This window comes from Venturia canescens, chromosome 2, assembly GCF_019457755.1.
Source record: "Venturia canescens isolate UGA chromosome 2, ASM1945775v1, whole genome shotgun sequence".
Lineage (NCBI taxonomy): Eukaryota > Metazoa > Arthropoda > Insecta > Hymenoptera > Ichneumonidae > Venturia > Venturia canescens.
The window spans coordinates 4,621,179-4,641,155 of record NC_057422.1 but is presented as its reverse complement, the minus strand read 5'-3'; the positions used below and the strand labels follow the sequence as shown (position 1 = coordinate 4,641,155).

At 43.9% G+C, this 19,977-nt stretch overlaps 1 protein-coding gene and 1 long non-coding RNA gene across 7 annotated transcripts in view; one reads left to right on the top strand and one right to left on the bottom strand.

Moving 5' to 3' along the window:
* kug (kugelei) overlaps nucleotides 1-19,977 on the top strand; it is a 284,544-nt gene that overhangs the window by 25,820 nt on the left and 238,747 nt on the right. The gene's annotated exons all lie outside the window — the stretch shown is intronic.
* LOC122406496 (uncharacterized) lies at nucleotides 1,537-6,209 on the bottom strand. Of its 2 annotated transcripts, XR_006259981.1 has the most exons (4): nucleotides 5,104-5,118; nucleotides 2,769-5,004; nucleotides 2,150-2,682; nucleotides 1,537-2,059 (listed from the first exon to the last, which is right to left on the bottom strand). It is a non-coding gene; the product is annotated as an uncharacterized lncRNA (long non-coding RNA). The 2 variants fall into 2 exon arrangements; XR_006259980.1 differs by having other exon boundaries at nucleotides 1,545-2,059; nucleotides 2,769-6,209.

Genomic DNA, 19,977 nt, shown 5'->3' with positions numbered 1-19,977 from the left:
ATACCGGTTGAGGCTAGAAGTTTACAAGACTGACGATCGGTGGTGGGACACCTTGTATATGAGCATAATCTTGTAGCGAGATGCGGATACGGGTTAGGCCTGAGCGCCCATCATTATCATCGTCGTCGTCATTATATCGTCATGATTTTATTCGCGCGAGGGACGCGAAGAGAAAGAGAGAGAGAGAGAGAGAGAGAGAGAGAGAGAGAGAGAGAGAGAGAGAGAGAGAGAGGTTCGGAGAGTAAAGTGGAGAACCCAGCATAGAGCCTTAACGTTCTGGGCGCGTTTGTGTATTCAGATATTAGTGTAATTTATTGTCATTGGTCTCATTCTGCGGCGGTGTACATTAGTAGATATGGAAAAGGGCCTCCGAGGACCGACGAAAACTGATAACTGTATACGACAATCAAAAGTTGTGGAACGAGAATTGAACTCGAATTTACTTCGACCTGTGCGCATGATGAACTAATTGATAACAAATTTAAACGGTGGGGTTCGGTCCATACTGATGAAATTGAGTTTCTCTCTGTCTCTCTCCCGCTCGCTTTCCAAACCGCCCGTAAAATGTCAATCCATTATGGCTTAATTTGAAAATTTCGACGTTGTTCTCAATCGTACGGGCAACAACAAACGCATTTTCCGTCACCTCTGGCTATTTTCGTCTCTGAACTCGCCTACAATCGTGTATTTACGTGCGGCGGAAGTGTGAATCCACACTGGACACCGATTAATATTCACCAGATTATAGTCCGGCCGCGCGCACACCCCCGTTCTCCTTCCCGTTTCTCGTCCATCCGCAGCAATGCGGCAAATCCGCGAGTAGGTGCATGCTGCTTGCGTATACAACACACGTATTACGTGTGAAAATAAGTAACGCTAAAGACCAAAAGGCCGAAACTTGAATCGCATTCCGCCTCAATTCATGTCCCATAAGCCCTTTTCGTTATCGATTGTTTCATTTGATCTACTATTCGTTTTTATATGTACAGTTGTATAATTTAACTCTATTCCACCCTTTGGTGCGGAGATCGTAACGAACTATGTCGGTAAACCGCGTGCTTAACGAGCACTCGATTGCATCAGTTCACCCGAACAGAAGTAGTCAAAGCCCGATATTGCAGATTTAATATGCCATTTCTAATATTCACGAGGCTCACTCAAAATACTGTTATTTCGATTGACAAAACAATGCGACAATTCAGCAATTTACTGATACCGCAGTCGATCAGGTAATTAGCAAAAAATGATTATTCCAAAAGTTATTTCCGTATGCTAAGTTTATTTACGGCGCTGAGGTTTGCAACGTTGGAGTCCAACGAAACGAAGGAAAAAAAAATTCGTAATTCGCCAATTGTTCATTTCACGAAGCATCTGTGAAGGTTGAAAAACTACAAACTGCTAATTCGGCAGCAGGCAACGAAATTGGACAACTACTAGAATTATCGGAGAGCTTTTTTATATATATATATTATTTCGTTGGACTCCAACGTATTGGAAACGTCATTTTGTGTATTTCGAGTTATATCTGGTAACTTTAGAATGCAATATTCCGAGGAATGGGTTGAGGGTGAAACGTTTGTTTATTTCTCGTGTTTGATTAAATTCTTTTTTTTTCATTCTTTTTAAAAAAAATTGTTTAGTACAATTATTTATCGCAGTATACTCGAAGCAAACAGTGCATTAACTGCCATTATTTTTCATTCCTGTTCGTCGAACTCGACTGCGGCGTGTTGAGCGCCCTCAAGAGTCTCGCTATTTCTCGAGTACACTGTAGATATGGGCTCGAAATATGATGATCTTCGCGTGACGTTTGTCCGTTGCTGAATACGTAATATAGCTTGCGAGAAAGCTCGGAGCATAAACATCGCCGTCGGTGCCTGCTTCCACCTCTAATACTGGTCCGGCTTCGGGTTTTTATTTTTTCGTTGGTTAAATAATTGCGGGTTACCGGACGTGTACTCACAAAAAGGGGCAGGCTGCTCCCCCACAACGCAGCTGCGCGCCACCCTCGGCTTCTCCCGCGCACGCACAAGTTGGAAAATGCGGCGACTCTCACGAGCTAAGAACGTTGCAGAATATATCCCTCAACGTACATACGTATATATATGTTGTATAATGCGGTTAAAGTGTTCACCGCGTATGCTAATACCTCTTTTGGTCTCGATTGCAAATTGTGCACGAGTTCGTAGTTTCGCAGCAACGAACGAGAGAACTTCTCTTCTGATTCTCTAGCGTATAGTCAACCAGAAATGCTGACGCGCTAGCGAAGTAACGAGTCTATCGTTTATATCTCCCTAATCTATCGACCTCCCTTGAGATTTCCTCCTCATGCTAAGCCAATGCCTCTCCGGCATGGTTTATACACTGAAAAAGTTTGGTGCGTCAGTTTTTCATCGCTCTTAATCTTCTCCTTACCTGTATATCTATTTTTATGCATCACTTCGTAGTATACTCTGGAGCATTCCTTTTCGATAGTCGATTGCAACTTTTTCATTCAGTTATTCGTTGAGGTTTAGGTTTCAACGTCTTCTGTGTACCGTAGATCGTTATTTCAGGTACTTATAGTGTTTGATAGTTCAATTAACGTCATAGAAGTACTCGAGAAAACATCCCCAATGGGCTTAGCATCGCGGCCAAATGTGGCTCAGGTTTGGCCAATTTCGAGTCGATTGCGAATGTTTTCTAGGAGTAACAATCAGATTTAATACTCGAGGCAGAATAGAAACTCGCGAAAATAATATGATGGAAATTCCAAATTTGAATCTCACCTCAGATGTGAAGATTGTAAATGTGCTGCACCTGCTCCTCCGAATATTCTTTCTTATTTCCCCTTCGCCTGTGACGCTCTCATTCTCTCAACTCCGGTTCGCGCTTCGTTATATCGCCCGCCGCGGACAATACCGACGCTTGTGCACGCTACTCGCCCGCGCACACGTTGACGTGCATATGCTCTCGTAGATAGACAGAGTGCACGCCTCGCGTACTCGCGGTTGTAAAGCCAAGAGCGTCATTTCTCCAGCGTTGGAGCGAGGACTCCGTTCACGCAACGGAGCACCACCGACGAGATAAATTCGCGGGCGAGAACGCTGCGGCCTCGTTGTCTAGCCATTTGTTCTGAATTATATCTCGTCGCGAGAGAACGCATGAGGATTTCATGGTGTATATATATAAATGCCCGTGTGAGTGGGGATTTATACAGGGAGAGCTACGATACCCGCGTCATATCTTCGGGGGCGATTAGTTGCGGTCTTGAAATTTCGAGCCGACGCGTTCCAGGACATTTTATACTGTGGGAATACTGTTCGAACAGCCTTCAAGTTATTATTCCCAATCGCCGGTGCGCCGATCGACAAAACATGGCGACGGAGGGGGAAGAGCGCTCAGCTCGTTCCACGAGGGCGTGCTCTATCGTCGTAGCGACTTCTGCACCCCGATCCAATCAATGTCTCAATAAATGCTGCACTCCTAAATAAGTGACGAAGCAGGAACTCCGTTTCTAGCATTTCACGATGAATGAAGGTCCGCAGAGAGTTTTCTAAACACCCTATACATGAAAGCAGCCTCGCACTCCCTGTGCTGCACATTCTGCGGATTCGTGTGTAGCATAAGGCAAGGACGGATACTAGAGCATAGCCAGAAGGGAACGGGAGGCGAGCCGAGCAGAGGAGAGCAATGCTTATTGCGTATTAAAGTGGGCGAGTTACGTTATGCCGCGTTAGAAACGGAATTTATAGTGCTACATGGCACAGCATTCGCGTGGCTCTGTGCCCCGCCTCCTCCCTTATGTCCTCCATATAGCGTAACACGAACTAAAATTCTATATCCCGCAGGACTTTCGCTCGTACCGTGTGCTCGTGTCGTTGATTGCCCTTGCCGCGAACAAACTTTTTCTCAGATACCTCGTGCACGACTTTTCATACAAAATTTTGAGATTTTTCATGTTTCGGTTAATTCGATTAACGAAATATAATATTCGAATACAAGCTAGTTATGAAATATATATTTATTCGGAACCACAGCTTTCATAGAACATCCAATAAGTCCAACGGTTGACGAGAACCGAACATTGCTTTTGTAACTCTACCCAGGACTCGCGATATGGTGAAGATGATTTCCCGTTGATTGAACGTCCGTCGAAAATATTCAATTATCTTTAACCGTTACGGAGAAATCCGTTGAAACTCGAAAACTATATCCTTGTTCAATTGATCGAAAATATAGCGTCGTTCGACCTTCGTGCAGTATCTGTTTTCGTGCTCTGTACCTATTGGGTGATACACGCCGCTTGAACGCTGCTGTACACATGGTCGAATGCCTCCGAAGGTGCGAGGGAAACGCTTGTTTCAAATTCTCTGATGACACCGTTTGTTCGCCAGGGTACTAATATAACTCGTACCAGAGGATATCTCAATTTTCGACGAGAACAATATCAACATAGGAACGACATGTAGGAACGTTACCATCGTTACATGACGATGTTATACCCGGAATATGTCGCCTGCATACCTTTTTATCACATACATGCATGTCCGTATATTCCCATATCAATCTGCCATTGTACGATTATATTTCTCTAGCTTGTTCATCTGAAGTACATACACAGAAAACTATGCACCTCTGATGAGTATGGGAGCTGCACTGCGGCATGGTGGTCAATCGGATATCGGTCCAATTGCACGAGGATTGCATACCATGCAAGAGCGAGAAGGGGGAAGAGGGAAGGAGAGTTGCAAAGGGAAGAGAAGAGAGAGAGTATAAAAGAGTAATTTGCGTATCCGTGTGTATTTCTATCCGAAATTCTCTCTCTCTAGGATCGAATGCTTTAGAAATTCGCAATAGCAGGTACCCGGAAGCAAAATATTGATTTTAGATGACACAGATACATGCGAATAAGCTGAGATAGAGTCCCAGTCCTCGATATTCATCGTATTCATTGGAGTATATTTATTGGATAAATCGCTGGGCTTGATGGTCTCCGACTGCGGAAGCATCGTCCCCCCGCATCTATATGCATTAAAGATGCTCGAGAAAGATGCCAAACTACTGTGGCGCATTTGAGTGAACTCAAGCGTAGTGAATCAGTAACTTTGCCCGAATACTTACCGAGCCATATTTCTCCTGCTGTTCCCGAAAAGTCAGAGATTAACCAAAGTTTCGATCATATCGAGTAAGACCGAATCCGAGGATAAATTACTCGATCGGAGATTTCGTAAAATACATTCACTGGCTTGCGAGTGCTTTTCGTTCCCCATTCGTATACCAACTTTTTCTTATATAATACCGCGTCATTTCTTACATAGACAGCATACCCCGATAATTCTGTAATTCAGTATCACTCCTTACGGTTTTATCGTTTGATCATGAAACTTGCAGCGACCTAAGCCTTTGAACAGATTTCTTCGAGGAAATACTGTTATACACAAACTTTCATTTTATTTGCAACTCTTCATCTAACCTCCGAATGGATAAAGACTCAAGTATGGGAGAAGAACTCAGAATAAAAGTTCCACTTTTGCAGCAGTCCTTTTCTTTAACATTTATTATGAAACATTTTCCGGAGCATGGAGAAAAACCGCATGCACAAGGGCATTCGCGTCTAGAGTTTCTAGAATAGGGGAGCCACTTCAGCAGGTGTAAGTGAACCGAGACTTTCGGAACGTGTGTATACCAATGTACACGGTTAGAGGTTAACGTCACTTGACATAACGCAACTGACCCTAGAATAGTTGAATCTTGGTACGATCATGAGAGAGAGAAAGAGCAAAGACTGTCTGCGTTAACTCGGTTGGACTACGGTGCTTGCTATCCTTGGTATCAACAGCGTAGAGTCTCGAGGCCAAGCAACATGCATTTAGCCTCACTTCGCGTCGTGCTAAACTATCTATGTATACAAAGGCATGTGCATTTTGCTTAAGACTCCAGCGACGACCTAGAGCCAGCGCCGTATCGGTGTGCATGCTGAACGTCTACTTAACCGCTCTGGTTCCCCTCTGTCTCTATTCTTTCACAAGCAAGTTTATATATGTGCAGGTGAGCGCATAGTTGTTCCATGCGCTTTCGCGTGATGAACGTTGACAGGCATAAATTCGCAGGTTTGTGTACGAGCACACGCCCACGTGTGCATTGCTGATAAAAATATTGCATCCTGAGTCAAATTTGAATGAAGATTTCAAAGTTTCTAGCTTACACGGTTAGCGGACAATTTTTCGTCGAGTAATCATTGGAATTGTTTTTTTTCCCCCAAGTATCCTAAGCTCTTGTCTTTGACGTTGAATGGCCACTCGATGAAGCGATAGATCGGATTGCAACATCTTAGGATCTTCGATCGAGTTGGCATAGTACATCCCGTGTGTGGGTGTGTGTCTGTGTGTGTGTAATATGAGTGTGTATATGTGTGACGTTGTATAAAAGCATGGCAGACATGGTCGATGCACCGAGCAGCTCGCTTGCTTCTCCGTCCGTGCACATGCGATATAACCAGCAAGGGAGCAGGCCCTCTCGCTGCTTGCACTTTTCTCTCCTTCTCTCGCTTTCCTGTTGGTCTGTGACTCATTCGCATCTCTTTCTAATTCCTTTTCTTTCTCTACTCTTTACCTTATCCAAGACCCCCCCCCCCCCCCCCACGCTTGCTTTTTTCGCCGTGCGGGTCCAGATTCCACTCCTCAGTATATACACATGCCGTGACCCTCCCCTTCACCTTATCTCGTGTATTACGTATGTGGTGTCAGCGGCCTGCATTCTCCTACTGCTCTGCTGTAGCTTCTGCTAACCTTCCTTCCTTCCTTCCTCCTCCTCCTCCTCCTCCTCCTCCTCCTCCTCCTCCTCTTTCTTCTTCTTCTTCGTCTTCTTCGTGCCAAGCGTACCGTGTAAAACGTGAAGCATCCTGGCATGCATCCTGGCGTTGCATTCTAGGCGCGCAAGACCAAGGGGTCCGGGCGGAAGGGCGGAGGCACCTACTTTTGCTCGGCGAGAACCTTCTGGCAACCCCCACGGTCACCCAACACAACTCTTATCCGCCCACGTCCAACTATTAAACTATACTATGTACACTCATACCCTTGGACGGTCACGGCGATATAATTGTGCCCGTCTGCAAAGAGAATCACCAGGGGTTCTCTGACCTCCTGGCTCCCGCCGGGTCACGTGGTTTCTCAAGTTTTCTCCCTTCCGTTCTTTCAGCCCGAGACCATTATACACGTGTGTGTGTGTGTCTCGACTGTTTCACTCATCCATGTTTCTTTGCGTACACACCACCGACTTGTGCGTTCTCCCGTTTATATACAGCGCGATATACAAGTCAGTCCAGGTATCCACTCTGCTATTTCCATTGGCGTAATCATCACGCGTCCATGGAAATCTGTACATCGCATTACGCCTCCGGTGCGAGAAGTCTCAGTTCGAAGAATTGTGGGTTGGGGGAGCAGGGAAATTGGAAAAAATAATGTTGTTCAAACAACTCCTGTGAGTTTTGATGGTAAATTGAGCCCGATAATTTTTTTATTCCCATTGCACTTTTGTCTAAATAGCGGACCCTGTTTTGATTTTTTTTTTTTTCAATTTTTGAGAGTTTTGAAAAAAGTGTATCGAGACTGTTTATAACAATTCTATTATTGTTTAGAGTTTCGAAGGTATTTTTCAATTCGAAAATTCGCTTACCGTAAATTCGTGCTTTCTCGAGTTGGTGTTTACAGTGCTATCATTTGGCCAAGCCCATGAGGACATTTTATTCATTCGCGGTACTCCGATGCACATCAGGTGTTTCGGTTTAAAGTTTCCGAAAGAAGAGGCGAGTGCTATGGGAAGATGCGAAGAGGAGCGAGCGAGTTTCGAGGTGGTCGCTCCCGATCGGTTACGCTCTTGGATTTCATCGTTCTCCATCTCCCGGTTTTATATTATATAGCCCCGTTGGCCTCCGGTGGTGGTGGTGGTTTGTTAAGTCACTCCCGAGAATTGTCGCTCGCGTAAGAAAACCGGCGGGAATCCTGGCTGCTCGGCTGACGCGAGGGGCTTCCTTCTCTTTTCTCTTTTTCTCATCGTCTCTGTGCGCAAGTAGCAGCCCAACTTGGCGGGTAGGCGTCTTAAATTTTGCAACATATACGAGAGGCAAATTCTCGCCGCAGGCACCATTCGTTTCCTTTTTGTCTCTTCTTTTATTTACTTTTCTTCCTCTCTCTCTCTCTCTCTTGCCCTCTAATGGCTGGCATATCGAGTGGTGCTGCTATTCAGGTATTAATGGTGAGCGATTATCACGATTATTAGCTGCAGGCGGTTCCTTCTAATTCCATCCAGCGTACGATGCGCAGCCCCGGTCGTGACCGGGGCGTCCTATCGCAAATCGAATTCACGCATAGTTTGCGCGTGCATCAAACTTGTATGAGCGAGAGAGCTGAGAATAGAGAGAACGAACAGTACGTATGTTTGCCAACGTTAGAGACCGCGTCTCATATAATTTCCAACACCCAATGACGCCCGTGAGCTCACAACGCTTTCCGGAATCACAAACTCCTCTCACTCTACGTAAGTCTAAGCAATAATTAACAGAGCTAATTTTGCACTTACTCCTCGACTTATGGATATTGCAAGCGCGGCTTACGTATATACAGCGATTGCAATTCGTGTTAGGAGGCCTCTCAGCCCGTAAACGATAATCCTCTTTAGTCTCGCACGCATCTTCAGTCCATTGCACTTTCATCTAATCTCAATTGCTTGATAATAATCCAATTCGCAATTACACGTTGGCTGCGATGTTCTTTCACACCCTTGGATAACAGGGCCTTGAAATTAATTGTAACATTCAACGTTCATATCATTTTAGTGATTTTCGCATCGCCAGTTTGCAACGAAAGCAGATTAATAGCTGCAGCGTTCAGCTGTAGAAGAAATTCTGGATCCGTTGCTACCTCGCAATGACTAATAGACTTGCGTCAATAAATCCAAGTCACTTTCCAACCGGACTAGAGAAACTCGCATTCGTGTCTATGATGGTCCACGTTCAGCATCAAAATATGGACGGAATTAGTCGTGGTCGATAATTTCGGTTCTTGAATTATTTTTCTCCTTTTATATATCATCAGGTTTTTTTTTCTCCAAACGAATATATTTTTCCGTCGTCGTGGAATTTTTTATGAAAACTGTTAATCAAACTCGGAGAGACCGCGCATGTCAATCAGCTCGTAAATTTTTAATCTCGGATCTCGGAATTTCATCGACTTGTACTTTGCGCGCGCATTGGAAGTTGCGGATTCGAAAATAAAAAGCCGAGAGACATTTACGAAGCTTTCGCCGCGTCCACCCTTGAGCGGTAATTCTATCTCGTCACGGATCAACAGTTTCGCATGTCACCTTGGCCCTACCATACTCGTGCAATTCCTTTTCTTCGTTATTGCGCATTGCATTGCGAGTTGTCTGCGTGTGTTAACTCTCCTCCATTTTCCTTAAAACGTGTTTGCGTAGTTGTTTTTCCTTTTCTTTTTTTCGCCACATTTCTCATTCTCGAGTTCCCCGCGTAGCTCGAGTCGGAATGCATACATCCATATGCATACGAGGCCCTCGGAACAATGAGTATATACGACTGCCTCTTTCGCTCGCTTTCCTGAAGTGTTGTACGAAAAAATAGATGCGAGAGTGGACCGGTAAAAAACGAAAAAACAACCACCAATAGAACTGAATCTCGTTACCTTTTGTGTGCGTCCACTTTTCGGGAGGTTCGCGGGTACCGTGTGCGTGCCATTTTGCGCATTGCTCCATGTGTCGTGTCCAACATCTTTGAACCAGACGCGTTTCCGCGTACAAGTAGAAAAAAAAAGCAGACACGCGGAGAAAAAAATTGCATTAACCCGAATAACCCTGGCAGCTCACCCTCCGTGACCTCATTCATCTCAACACGTTTCGCATTCTTGCCACGTACACACTTCCTGCGTCCATATACTTTCCTCGCCGTGCAGCCCTTCCTCCCGCATACATAGAACGGGATGTATTATTCGCGTTTTAGACACGCTAAATTCGTCACCAAAATTAGTTACCGCAGTGTCCAGAAACTTTGAACCACAGTGATAAGTCCGCTGGCACGAAATTCACTGGCTTTTGACGTCTGAACCCACCCACCCACACACACACACACGCACGCACACACACACGTACACACGTAGCTCCATAATCGCGGAAGTTGAGTGTGTTACGCGTCCCGGTCCCCCCACGTGCTGCCCATGCACCAACTAACGATTTGTGTCTGATTTGATGACAGAGGTAGGACGCTGATAGTTTCCTTGTAGCTATACATGCGCGAGCGGTGTAACCGCAGTAGTGGACACATCCAAGCGAAAGAGATTATATGCTAGACCTTCGTCGGATCAGGGCGGGCTAAGTGTAGAGCTGCTCCTCGTCTACATGTCGAAACAAAGTTTCCAAACGTTCATGAAACTCCAGTATCAGCAAAGTGAATTAATGGCATTGCAGCTCCACAGTTTGATACATTCGTACACGCACGCGTTCACATCCTAAAGCACGGATTTTCATAGTTGAATCTGTCAATTATATTCCGTAGCACAGTTGAGTATTTAACGCTCGCCTATTAACGAGCTCTCATTGAGCTTATTCCATCCGCGCCGAGAGTATACCGATGGTCGAGAATTCCACTGAAGATATCGAGAAAGAGAAGCGAATGGAGCAGGAAGTGGAGAACGAGCGTGGAAGAAATCGTGGAAAAAAGGTAGCAAAATAAGAGAAAGCGGGGATAAAACGGGTGGATAATAAGCGTCACGCAACGCGGAAACAGAACTCGCACCCTCCGTCCTACCGCGAGTCAACGTTGCCCTCTGCCTCGGACCATTTCTCCCATATCTGCATTATACGCTAGCGGCTCTGCTCAACCCGCTCCTCTCTCTCCTTGCCGTTATAAATGAAGAAACAAAGGATCCAGAGCTTTCGGGGTGCATGTTACCTTAACCGGTTGTGCGCGCTATGTACGCCACTCGGGTAATACGATACACCGCAGAACTGGGTCCAGTTGGCGCATTTCATACACAGGCCCTGTCCGTTCAACCTCGCGCTCGCTTCCACGTACATGAAACGCTTGTAATTGCAGGCGGTTGAGCCTCGTTACGACTCGACTGTGCCCGCTTCATCTTTTGTTCTTTCACTCTCACCCTCTCTCTCTCTCTCTCTCTATTCTATTCTCTTCCTCGGGATGGCGCGCGTACACGTTTTACGGTATTACGGATCGCGTCCGATAAGAATACAGAGTGAAACCAAGAGGCCAATCGCAATAGTATTCGCTCTCTCATGCGAATAAACTCTTTATCATCCCGCCCCCCCACCCCCCTCCCGGCCGCGCGAGCGCTTCAGCAAACCGAAACAAAGACCTTGCTGATTACGCTTTTCTCAGATACTACTCAGCTTAATTGGTGTAACATGAGAGACTAGTTTATGTTGTATTATTAACACGCTATTTTGGCCGGGCGTTTTAAATGTGAATTAGCCGCAAATGTTTGATGAATTAATCATTTAAATCTCCGTTATCTTGGACCATTGTTATGTTGCGCCCAAACATATATATATTTTTTCATGAACATTCAAAGACGACGATCGCGCACGTATCAAGGGTAACCGAAAACCTTATGCGATTTAATTTGCTTGCCAATCTATTTAACTACGGTTAATATTCAACTCGAACGACTTTCACATCAAGAGATCGTCGAACAAGGAAGTCGTTCTGAAATTTAAAGGATCATTCGTGTGATCGGGAACCTCGTCGAAAGTCAGAAGAATAACGAGGGATCGACGGGCGCTTTCGTTGTACTTTTGGCTCTAAAGAAATTTCGTACCGAGTGAAAGAAAAAAAATCAAAGTTTGGTGCGACGAAGCACTAACGGTTCCAGCGGACGAGTCGACATATTTATTATATATACATGTACGTATTACATTATTATGGGCTATGTTATGCTCGCTGGAGCACGGAAACGCGCACGCTCTATGCCACTACGGGTCAGGCCGCCTTCATTGATTTATTTAACGGCGTGCGTCCGAACGGAAGAGCTTCGTTCTCTGAATTTTAATGGTCCATGTGCAAACTTATCGTTTGTAGCGTTCGTTGTTTAAGTCGTTGCTGTTTTTTCTCCTCATGATCCGTGACGCAACGAGAGATAAAGAGCGGGAGGGATGTCCATTGTTGGAGTTGGGTCGTCGGTGTCATCGTTCCTCGTGCTTCTCCTCTCGCGAAGGTGCGCCCGCACTTTGACGATGCACTACGATGCACACGTCGCTTCACCATTGTCCCATCGTGGAGCGCGGCATTGGGCGTAAACCCTTTTTATCGTAATTCTTATTCTCTTAAGGTAGTCCGACCGGACGTGTTCCTGACCGGCCTCTCTTTATTCTCCCTTCTCTCATTTTCTCTTTCGTAAGGACTGACCCAATTTGAGTAAATTGCAAGCGAACGAGCGCGTGAAGTGTTTCAAAATATAATAAAAATACATCCATATTAAATCGAGTATCATTATGCGAGCACAGAAACGTGCTCGGGAGCCATTTCCAATTGAATCATTGAAGGAAATCATGCCATGTATCATTAAAATGAAAATTTCATGTTATTTACCGTCAAAGAAATGTTAATTGTACCTCAGTTTCGCGAGCTCGATAAAAAAATCTCCCGATCCCTCCGTCTTAATCGCATTTAATAATCGTATCAGTCAGCGGATTGTATTAAAAAAACTATCATAATCCGCCTTCGTATACATAAAACAAGCCGTGACGTAATATTCCTTTGCTTCGAGATCATTGAATAATACGAAAAAAAATAACATCTACTTTGCCTTAATTGATTGACTTAATCAGAATAATTAATTACTATTCCTGATCCTTTTGAAACGTTATGCATCGATGATCTCGCTATATTTTCTCATCGTATCCGCGGAACAAATGAGTCTGTTATTAATGACGCGAAATACGCGTGTGCCTATGCGTTCCATTTAATCCTTGCATATACGTTGCGTCTTATTATTCTTCAAATCATACAAACAGTCGTTGTATGTACTCCTAATAATAATAATAATAACGCGAACCATAAAAACATCGATTCGTTATCTCGTTGAAGAATCTCTTGCTGCATAAGCTCCACAGGGTATTTTCTCAAATTATTGCTTCCTCATGGAGTAGAATTTTAAGTGGGATAAATTAATGAAGAACGAATATATATGCGCATTTTTATTTGAACGCCGGTTGCTCCCGTTTTGGCCTCTCGTTATTTCCTCCTCGTATCAACCTTAATACACACTCTCGTATGTACACCGATGTCAGATGTCTCTGTGTGTCATATGTGTTAAAATTTTCCTCGAATTCGTTTATGAGAGCGTGGGATTAATTTATCGTGGGATCAGGTGAAAGTTCAATGTACGAAGTGCTCGATCAATCGTCGTCGCATCGTCGCTTATGTCGATGCATCTGAGATGCTGCTGCGTAACGTCCACGCCAGGATCATGAACAATATTTATTTCGCTGCTGGCGCGTTGCTGCTGGTCGTGCGTGCACTGTGCGCACACACGAACAGGCGAGATATATTGGAAAGATGAAAATTGACGCGTCTGCGTCATCCCTCTCGGTGCGGCATATTATGCTGGCGCTCGCGCTCGCGCTGCTGCATGGCTCAATCGTTGATGGCTACGTGACACTCGAGCAAGATCAACTACAAGCGAGAAGAACACGAGGACGATGACGACGATCCGGGCATTACATGCACCAGACAGTTAAACTTGTCTGTTTATATATGCGTACGTGTTTACAAATGCAGCTGTGCCACCTAAGCTTCTTGCCATCGTGCGTCGTGCCTCGCTTCCTCTCCTTTTCTCGTGTACCAGTCTCGCGCCATTGCCGAGTTGTCGTAAGGCACTTCTCGCGAGTTGCACCCCGCGCGCGCACACACATATCTAAAGATGGAGAGAGATGGAGAAAAGCTTGCGTAACGGGGGAGCCCCGAGTTCAAGCACCTCATCGACGATTCTCGATTTATTCTCTTTTATCTCGCAGTCATCTGCAATTTCGTACTCGTATTAGTTACGCTGAGGACGGTGCTCCCCCGCGAATTTTCATCCAATTTCATTTGCTCGGATTCCTCGTTCTCATTCCTTTCAAATAGTTGCCTGAATAACTTTATATATTCTGAAAATAAAATGAAATTGTTTTTATGATATTATACATTTTCTTTGTGCCCGTAAAAACACTTTGTTATGCGGAGTTTGATTTAAACTCCATTATTCTCTGGGTGTGGATACCTCGCGGAGCCCGATGTCGAATCAATTTTCCTTTACTATTTATTCTAAAGCTAATCACGTTCTATTGGAGCTTATATATCTATTACTTGCACATTTGTACATGTAGCAGCTCGTTTCGTTCGCGGAACTTTCCTTTCTCGTTGCATACGGATTCTCGGCCTCTCGCTCTCTCTCTCTTCTTCTCTTTTCCTCGGCATATCGATCGCAGCACATGTGCATTTTGTATATACGTATGAGTGCACGTACTCCGGACGAGAACGAGAGCAGACGGAGAAGAAAAAGGTGGGAGCTTTTACGAAATCGATTCGGCACGCCACACTGGCAACCGCGTAGGCATACGTATAACCACCTTAATCGCGATCTTTTTCAAAGGGAAAGAGAGAGAGAGAAAATAAGGCGAGCAACAGAACTCTATATTACACGTAATAAGTAGCGAAGTGAGTTGCATTTGTACAGTCTCTCGGCTTATATCGTCTCTGATTTATACACTCCGTGGCACTAAAGTTATGGACTACACGTTGCAACTTTACAGCGTATTAAATATTAAATCTACACTACCGATGTGTGTACATATTCATCAGATAAAGAACATTGAATGAAACTCAACTGTTTTGCTACCTTAACGTCACACGTGCTGCACCAACGTCCATCCAGCAACAGTCGTTTTCACGGTTAGCTATACGAGCGAGTCTCTCTCTTTAGAATCTAACGATATATCGGTGCTCGCTTTGGTTGATGGTGCACTGTCATCGGTGCTGACAACTCAGCTCGTTTCTATAGAGAATCCCTGTCACAAAACTGGCTTATTTGAACGACGCTGAAATTTGCAACGCGTTCCAGTCCAACGAAATAAACGAAAAAAACATTTTTAATTGACCAATTTTTTATTTCACGAAGTTTCAGTGTCATTTATTTATTTTTCTTCATAATATGCTACGGGCACTTTGTAAGCGTATGAAATTCACAGTCGTTCCATCTCCTCAGATCTTGCAAATACATTTTTTCAATTCAATTTCAATATTTCTGATGCAATCAGTGCAGACGAAAACGCTATTTTCTGCCTCGGCTTATTTCGATCGATTTTGTAGTTTTGATAAACCGAAAAAGAGTCAAAAGGAGTTTTGAAATTCTCAACAAATGATATATTATTAGGACTGCACCATGTTGAACGCGAGTCACAATAACTGATTGACCCGCTAGTTTCATCAGCTGTGAAGCCCTCTCGAGTCTCGATTCTGATAGAACGATCGAAATGTCCTGTCGGTCGCGCATTAGTACCTCCCTCGAACGAAAATCGTGTACGATGCATGGAGCATTCGGCCACGAAACTCGCCGAGAATCTCCCGCTTTTTCGAACGTATTCCCCGTACTCACCGGAAACGTGGCACGAATCGAATTCCACTTTCGGCCAACGTTTTCGGTTAAACGGACCGTAAAGTGCAATGAGGCGCGCGGGGCACGAGCAACTCAACGAGCGAGTACGATTTGATTCTACACACTGTAGATCGCCTCTTTTCGTACACACTATACTTGAACAAGTCCGTGTCGCACGCTATTTCGAGTACACTAATAACATCGTTTTATTGCTCCTCCAATTGAAGCTTCGCACTGCAAAGCCGAACACTTGAAACGCGTAATAATCGTTATTTTTTCACATCTATATGATCAAATTATATAAATATTTGTTGAATTTACACTTATTATCAACGATTCACTTATCCATTGTTTTATTCATTTGTTTCAGGTGAGGATCGATTACTGTTCACGCGTGCATTCGGAAGCATGCTTTGAGCGTTCGATACGTTTTCGTCAAAATGGTGATTATTGTGCGATTGTGAAAATCATCAAAATCTTTTTCATTCGGACCAACATATTTCGACTACTTGAACATTTTTCCTCTATTTTTTACATCGGAATTTCTGCAATAGCCTCAAAAATTATGTCATCATTTGAATTTCATCTTTATACGATATGAAAACAAAAATAAGCTCAACTAAAGTCGATGACGAATATGATAAGATTTATTAATTCTTCTGGCCACACATAAAAGTGGTATTTCTGCGATGTGTATGTTAAAGTAGAGTTAAAATTTCTTATGCTCCTATCTAGATTTGGTTATGGTGCTGTAGAATATCGTACATAAATTCGACTTTATCTCTTTAAAAACGTTGAAAAACGTAATGGAGATAAAGCTGTGTTGAAATTGAAATGAATATCGCTGAGTAAAAATAAAAATTTTCCGTTTGGTAAGTCGGCCACTGGGAACGGAGCTTTCGTTGGGAGGCGATAACGATGTGAGATATATGCTGGCCGTAATGGCGATGAAGGAGCTTGATAAATTGACGATAATTCACGATTGATCGAGTGAGTGGAACGGGAACAAGATGCGAGCATGGGACTCTGAGATATTCTCTGCATTGCTCCTGGCCCAGAGCAAGAGCGAGAGCAGGGAGAGGGAGCGAGATCAATAGCAATGTGATTCGACGATCGAACCGTATCGCTATACCCAAACCACGAGAGTGTCACAGTTCAGCTGGACGGTGAAACGCCTCCCTAGAATTCGACCTCTCAACGACGTTGTCGTATATTCCTCATCCCCTTTTGCGTTCTCGTCACTCTCGTTCGGTAGACAATGCTCAATGCCCCTCTCCCTCTCTCATTCTCTCTCTCTCTCTCTCTCTCTCTGCCACCCCGAGCCCTTCCGTCTGTTGCCGTTGGTTTACGACCTCAGCAAATTTACATGACAACACCGAACCCGTTTGATCCTATCTTGCTTACCGGTGGAGGAGGAGAGACGCTTTCGCGATACCTTTTGCACTAATTAATCGTTTCGTAACGAGCTTGACATCGTACGAAACTATCGCATCTCCGTTGAGTACCAAAACGAACGATCGGAGCAATGATCCCCTGCGTGTTCCCTTATGTGTACGAAATTTCACGCCAATGACATTGATAGCTACGACCCTCTAGATTCTCACCCATCTACCAAATTTCACGCTGAAATACACCTCAATTGTGAATATCCCACTTTATCGGAGGCTTACAAACAAATTACTCTATAAATTACTTCTCCAGCGGTTAATTCACGCGCTTTGGAAAATGGGAAAATCATTTTCGAGCACACATATATGGGGAGCATGATTTCAAAATCTTTTTTTTATGTGCGTCGCAAACGTGATTTTATGATTTTTTTTTAAACGTTACCGATTATTCGTTGCCTGTTTTTTTCTGCGTGCTGATGAAAGTATGACGAAATATGTTCTGAATAAAAATGAATATTATTGGAAAATCCATGGCGCATTCGGTATTTGGTTGTAACGGTTGTAATAATGAGAAAATTAGCGTCGAATTCAAAGGTTTCGACGATTCCAGAAGTCTTTAGTTTCGAGAAACGCGTATATACGGGCATTAGCACTGAGTATTTCGTATAATACGAATCTCAGGTTCATGTAACACGGAACAGAGCTCTACTTGACGTTCTCAGCGCGTACTCAAACTCGCTTTCAAGACGTCGACTTCAGACTATAGTGGGATCGTCTCGTATCTCCCTTTCTCTTAGGGTTTAGGCCACAACGACGACGACGACGACGACGACGACTACACGGTGACTAAGACTTCTCGGTAACAACGAAAAGAATGAAAAAATAAAAATAGGAAGAAAAAACAAAGCCGCTCGTGGCGGCTTTTTGCGTGGAATTGCTTCGAGGTTGTCTGTTGTCGCGAATATACCCGCGCGACGAGAATCGCACAACAGTCAGCGGTGAAGCTGTATACATTTGTAGGCACATACAGCAGCAGCAATAGCAGCGGAGCAAGGCTACAATCCCATGAGCAAACACGTGAAACGTTTCCCGTCCTCGAGATTTCCGAAAAAAAAGAAAAAAAGAATGAAGAGCGTGGCCATGGAATCTCCGGACGACACATTTTCAAGCGAAATGTAATTAAAATTTTTTTTTCTAAATTTCGTGTTTTTCATGCCTTCCGTGAAGATATCTTTCAGCAGCGCTCTTTGGATCGGTACGCCGTCGTTGACCACGAAAACATTCTTCGCGGTTAGCCTCTCGTGCGCGTAAAGAGGAAAAAAATTAATATGTACAACAGCGTAGAAAGTTAACAGGCACATTTTTCCATGCGCCAAAACGAGATTTAATAATTGTCGTATATATTGCTCAGTTTATATTGAGGAAAAAGAATTTTTTTTATTTTTCCACGACGACATCATCAAGTTACAGCGATTACTTACGCATTTCTTCTAGGCTCTAACAACTTTTAACTCTCCACATATTACTTTACTATTTAATCGAGTTTTTTCATGAAGGATATTCAAAAATGTTTTTCTAAATGCGTCATTGATGCGAATTGCCAATTATTATTGAGCATTTCAATTAAAAGTGTTAAAAAATATTTGAAATACACGCTAAACTCATCCGCTGTTCTTTCGGTGCTTAGTTGATTCGCTTCGTTTTTTCTTTACGTCATTTTCACAAGCCACAGGTAGCCAGGCTTTCTTCGCACTCTTGAGCCATTATTATTAAAATTTTTAAGCGCGTTAAACGTCCCTTTTATCCTCTGTGTATATTTGCATTGTCATAAACTGAGTGCGGGCCAGCCTCAGGGTAAAAGTATCAAAAGAACACGGGAAAGAAACATTCGAGCGGGGGCATCTCTCGACCTTCCCTACTTAATTGTCCCTGTATTCGCGGCTTTTGTCGACCGTTAATAATTATTAAGAGAAAAGTGGGTGATTTAAAGGTGTGTGGCGTTTTGTCTCCCTCCCTCTCTCTCTCATTCTCTTCTTTCCTGCTTTTCTCGCTCTTCTTTTCTATCTACGCCCTGTCGACATGAGCGTTAATTGCTGTCTCTATTGTGGGTCGATTCACGGTACGAAGTGAGCCCCAGGTGAACAAGAAACGACGTTAAAAGCACCTTTCAGTCTACGACCTCTTTTTCTGAAGCTTTTCACGTCTCCTCTTCCTTTTTTTTTACCCATTCTCTCTGTTTGTCTATTTCACTTTCCCACCATCCCATGCATCTAAGAGCTTTCTTAACTATCTTGCCACTGGGATTCGTTATGCAGTATTCTCATCTTCTCTTCCTCCTCGCGACTTTCTTGTAAAACCGTAAATATAGCGAGCTCATTGGCGGTAAGAAGCTTAGCAAAACTCGTACGTATAAGAGAGAAACTTTCTCTTCTGTTCCCACAAGATGTGCATGTTCGTATTATACACGAGCACATGCATTCAGATTATATAAAAAAAATCATATTTTTTCATCTTTGCTTCATGCCTCCTCAGAGAGACTCCCAACCAGCGGAGAGAATCACTCACCATTTTAATACGAGCTACGAGCAGAATAAAAAATCGTTTATTCATAAAGAGCGCGCGGCTCTGGTCCTTAGCTACGAATCGCACGGATAGCGCCCGGAGAGAACGTTAATGGTGTCTCCGCCATAATACACGAAATCTCTGCTGCTCTCATCCTAAAGTATTCTCAGTTTCCTTTTCCCTCTGTTTCCTTTGAAAAAAAGAGGGAAGGTTTACGATCGAAAGTTTCTACGCGCGATTCACTTGCCACCAACGACGAATTTATTCTCTTTTTGGCAACTTTTACTCCCCCATCGTGCGTGTACAATTCGTTTCACGAACGTGAAACCATTATCATCCGACTGTTGGGCGTGACCATCGAGCTGTGCGTTAATTAAAACGCGCATGCT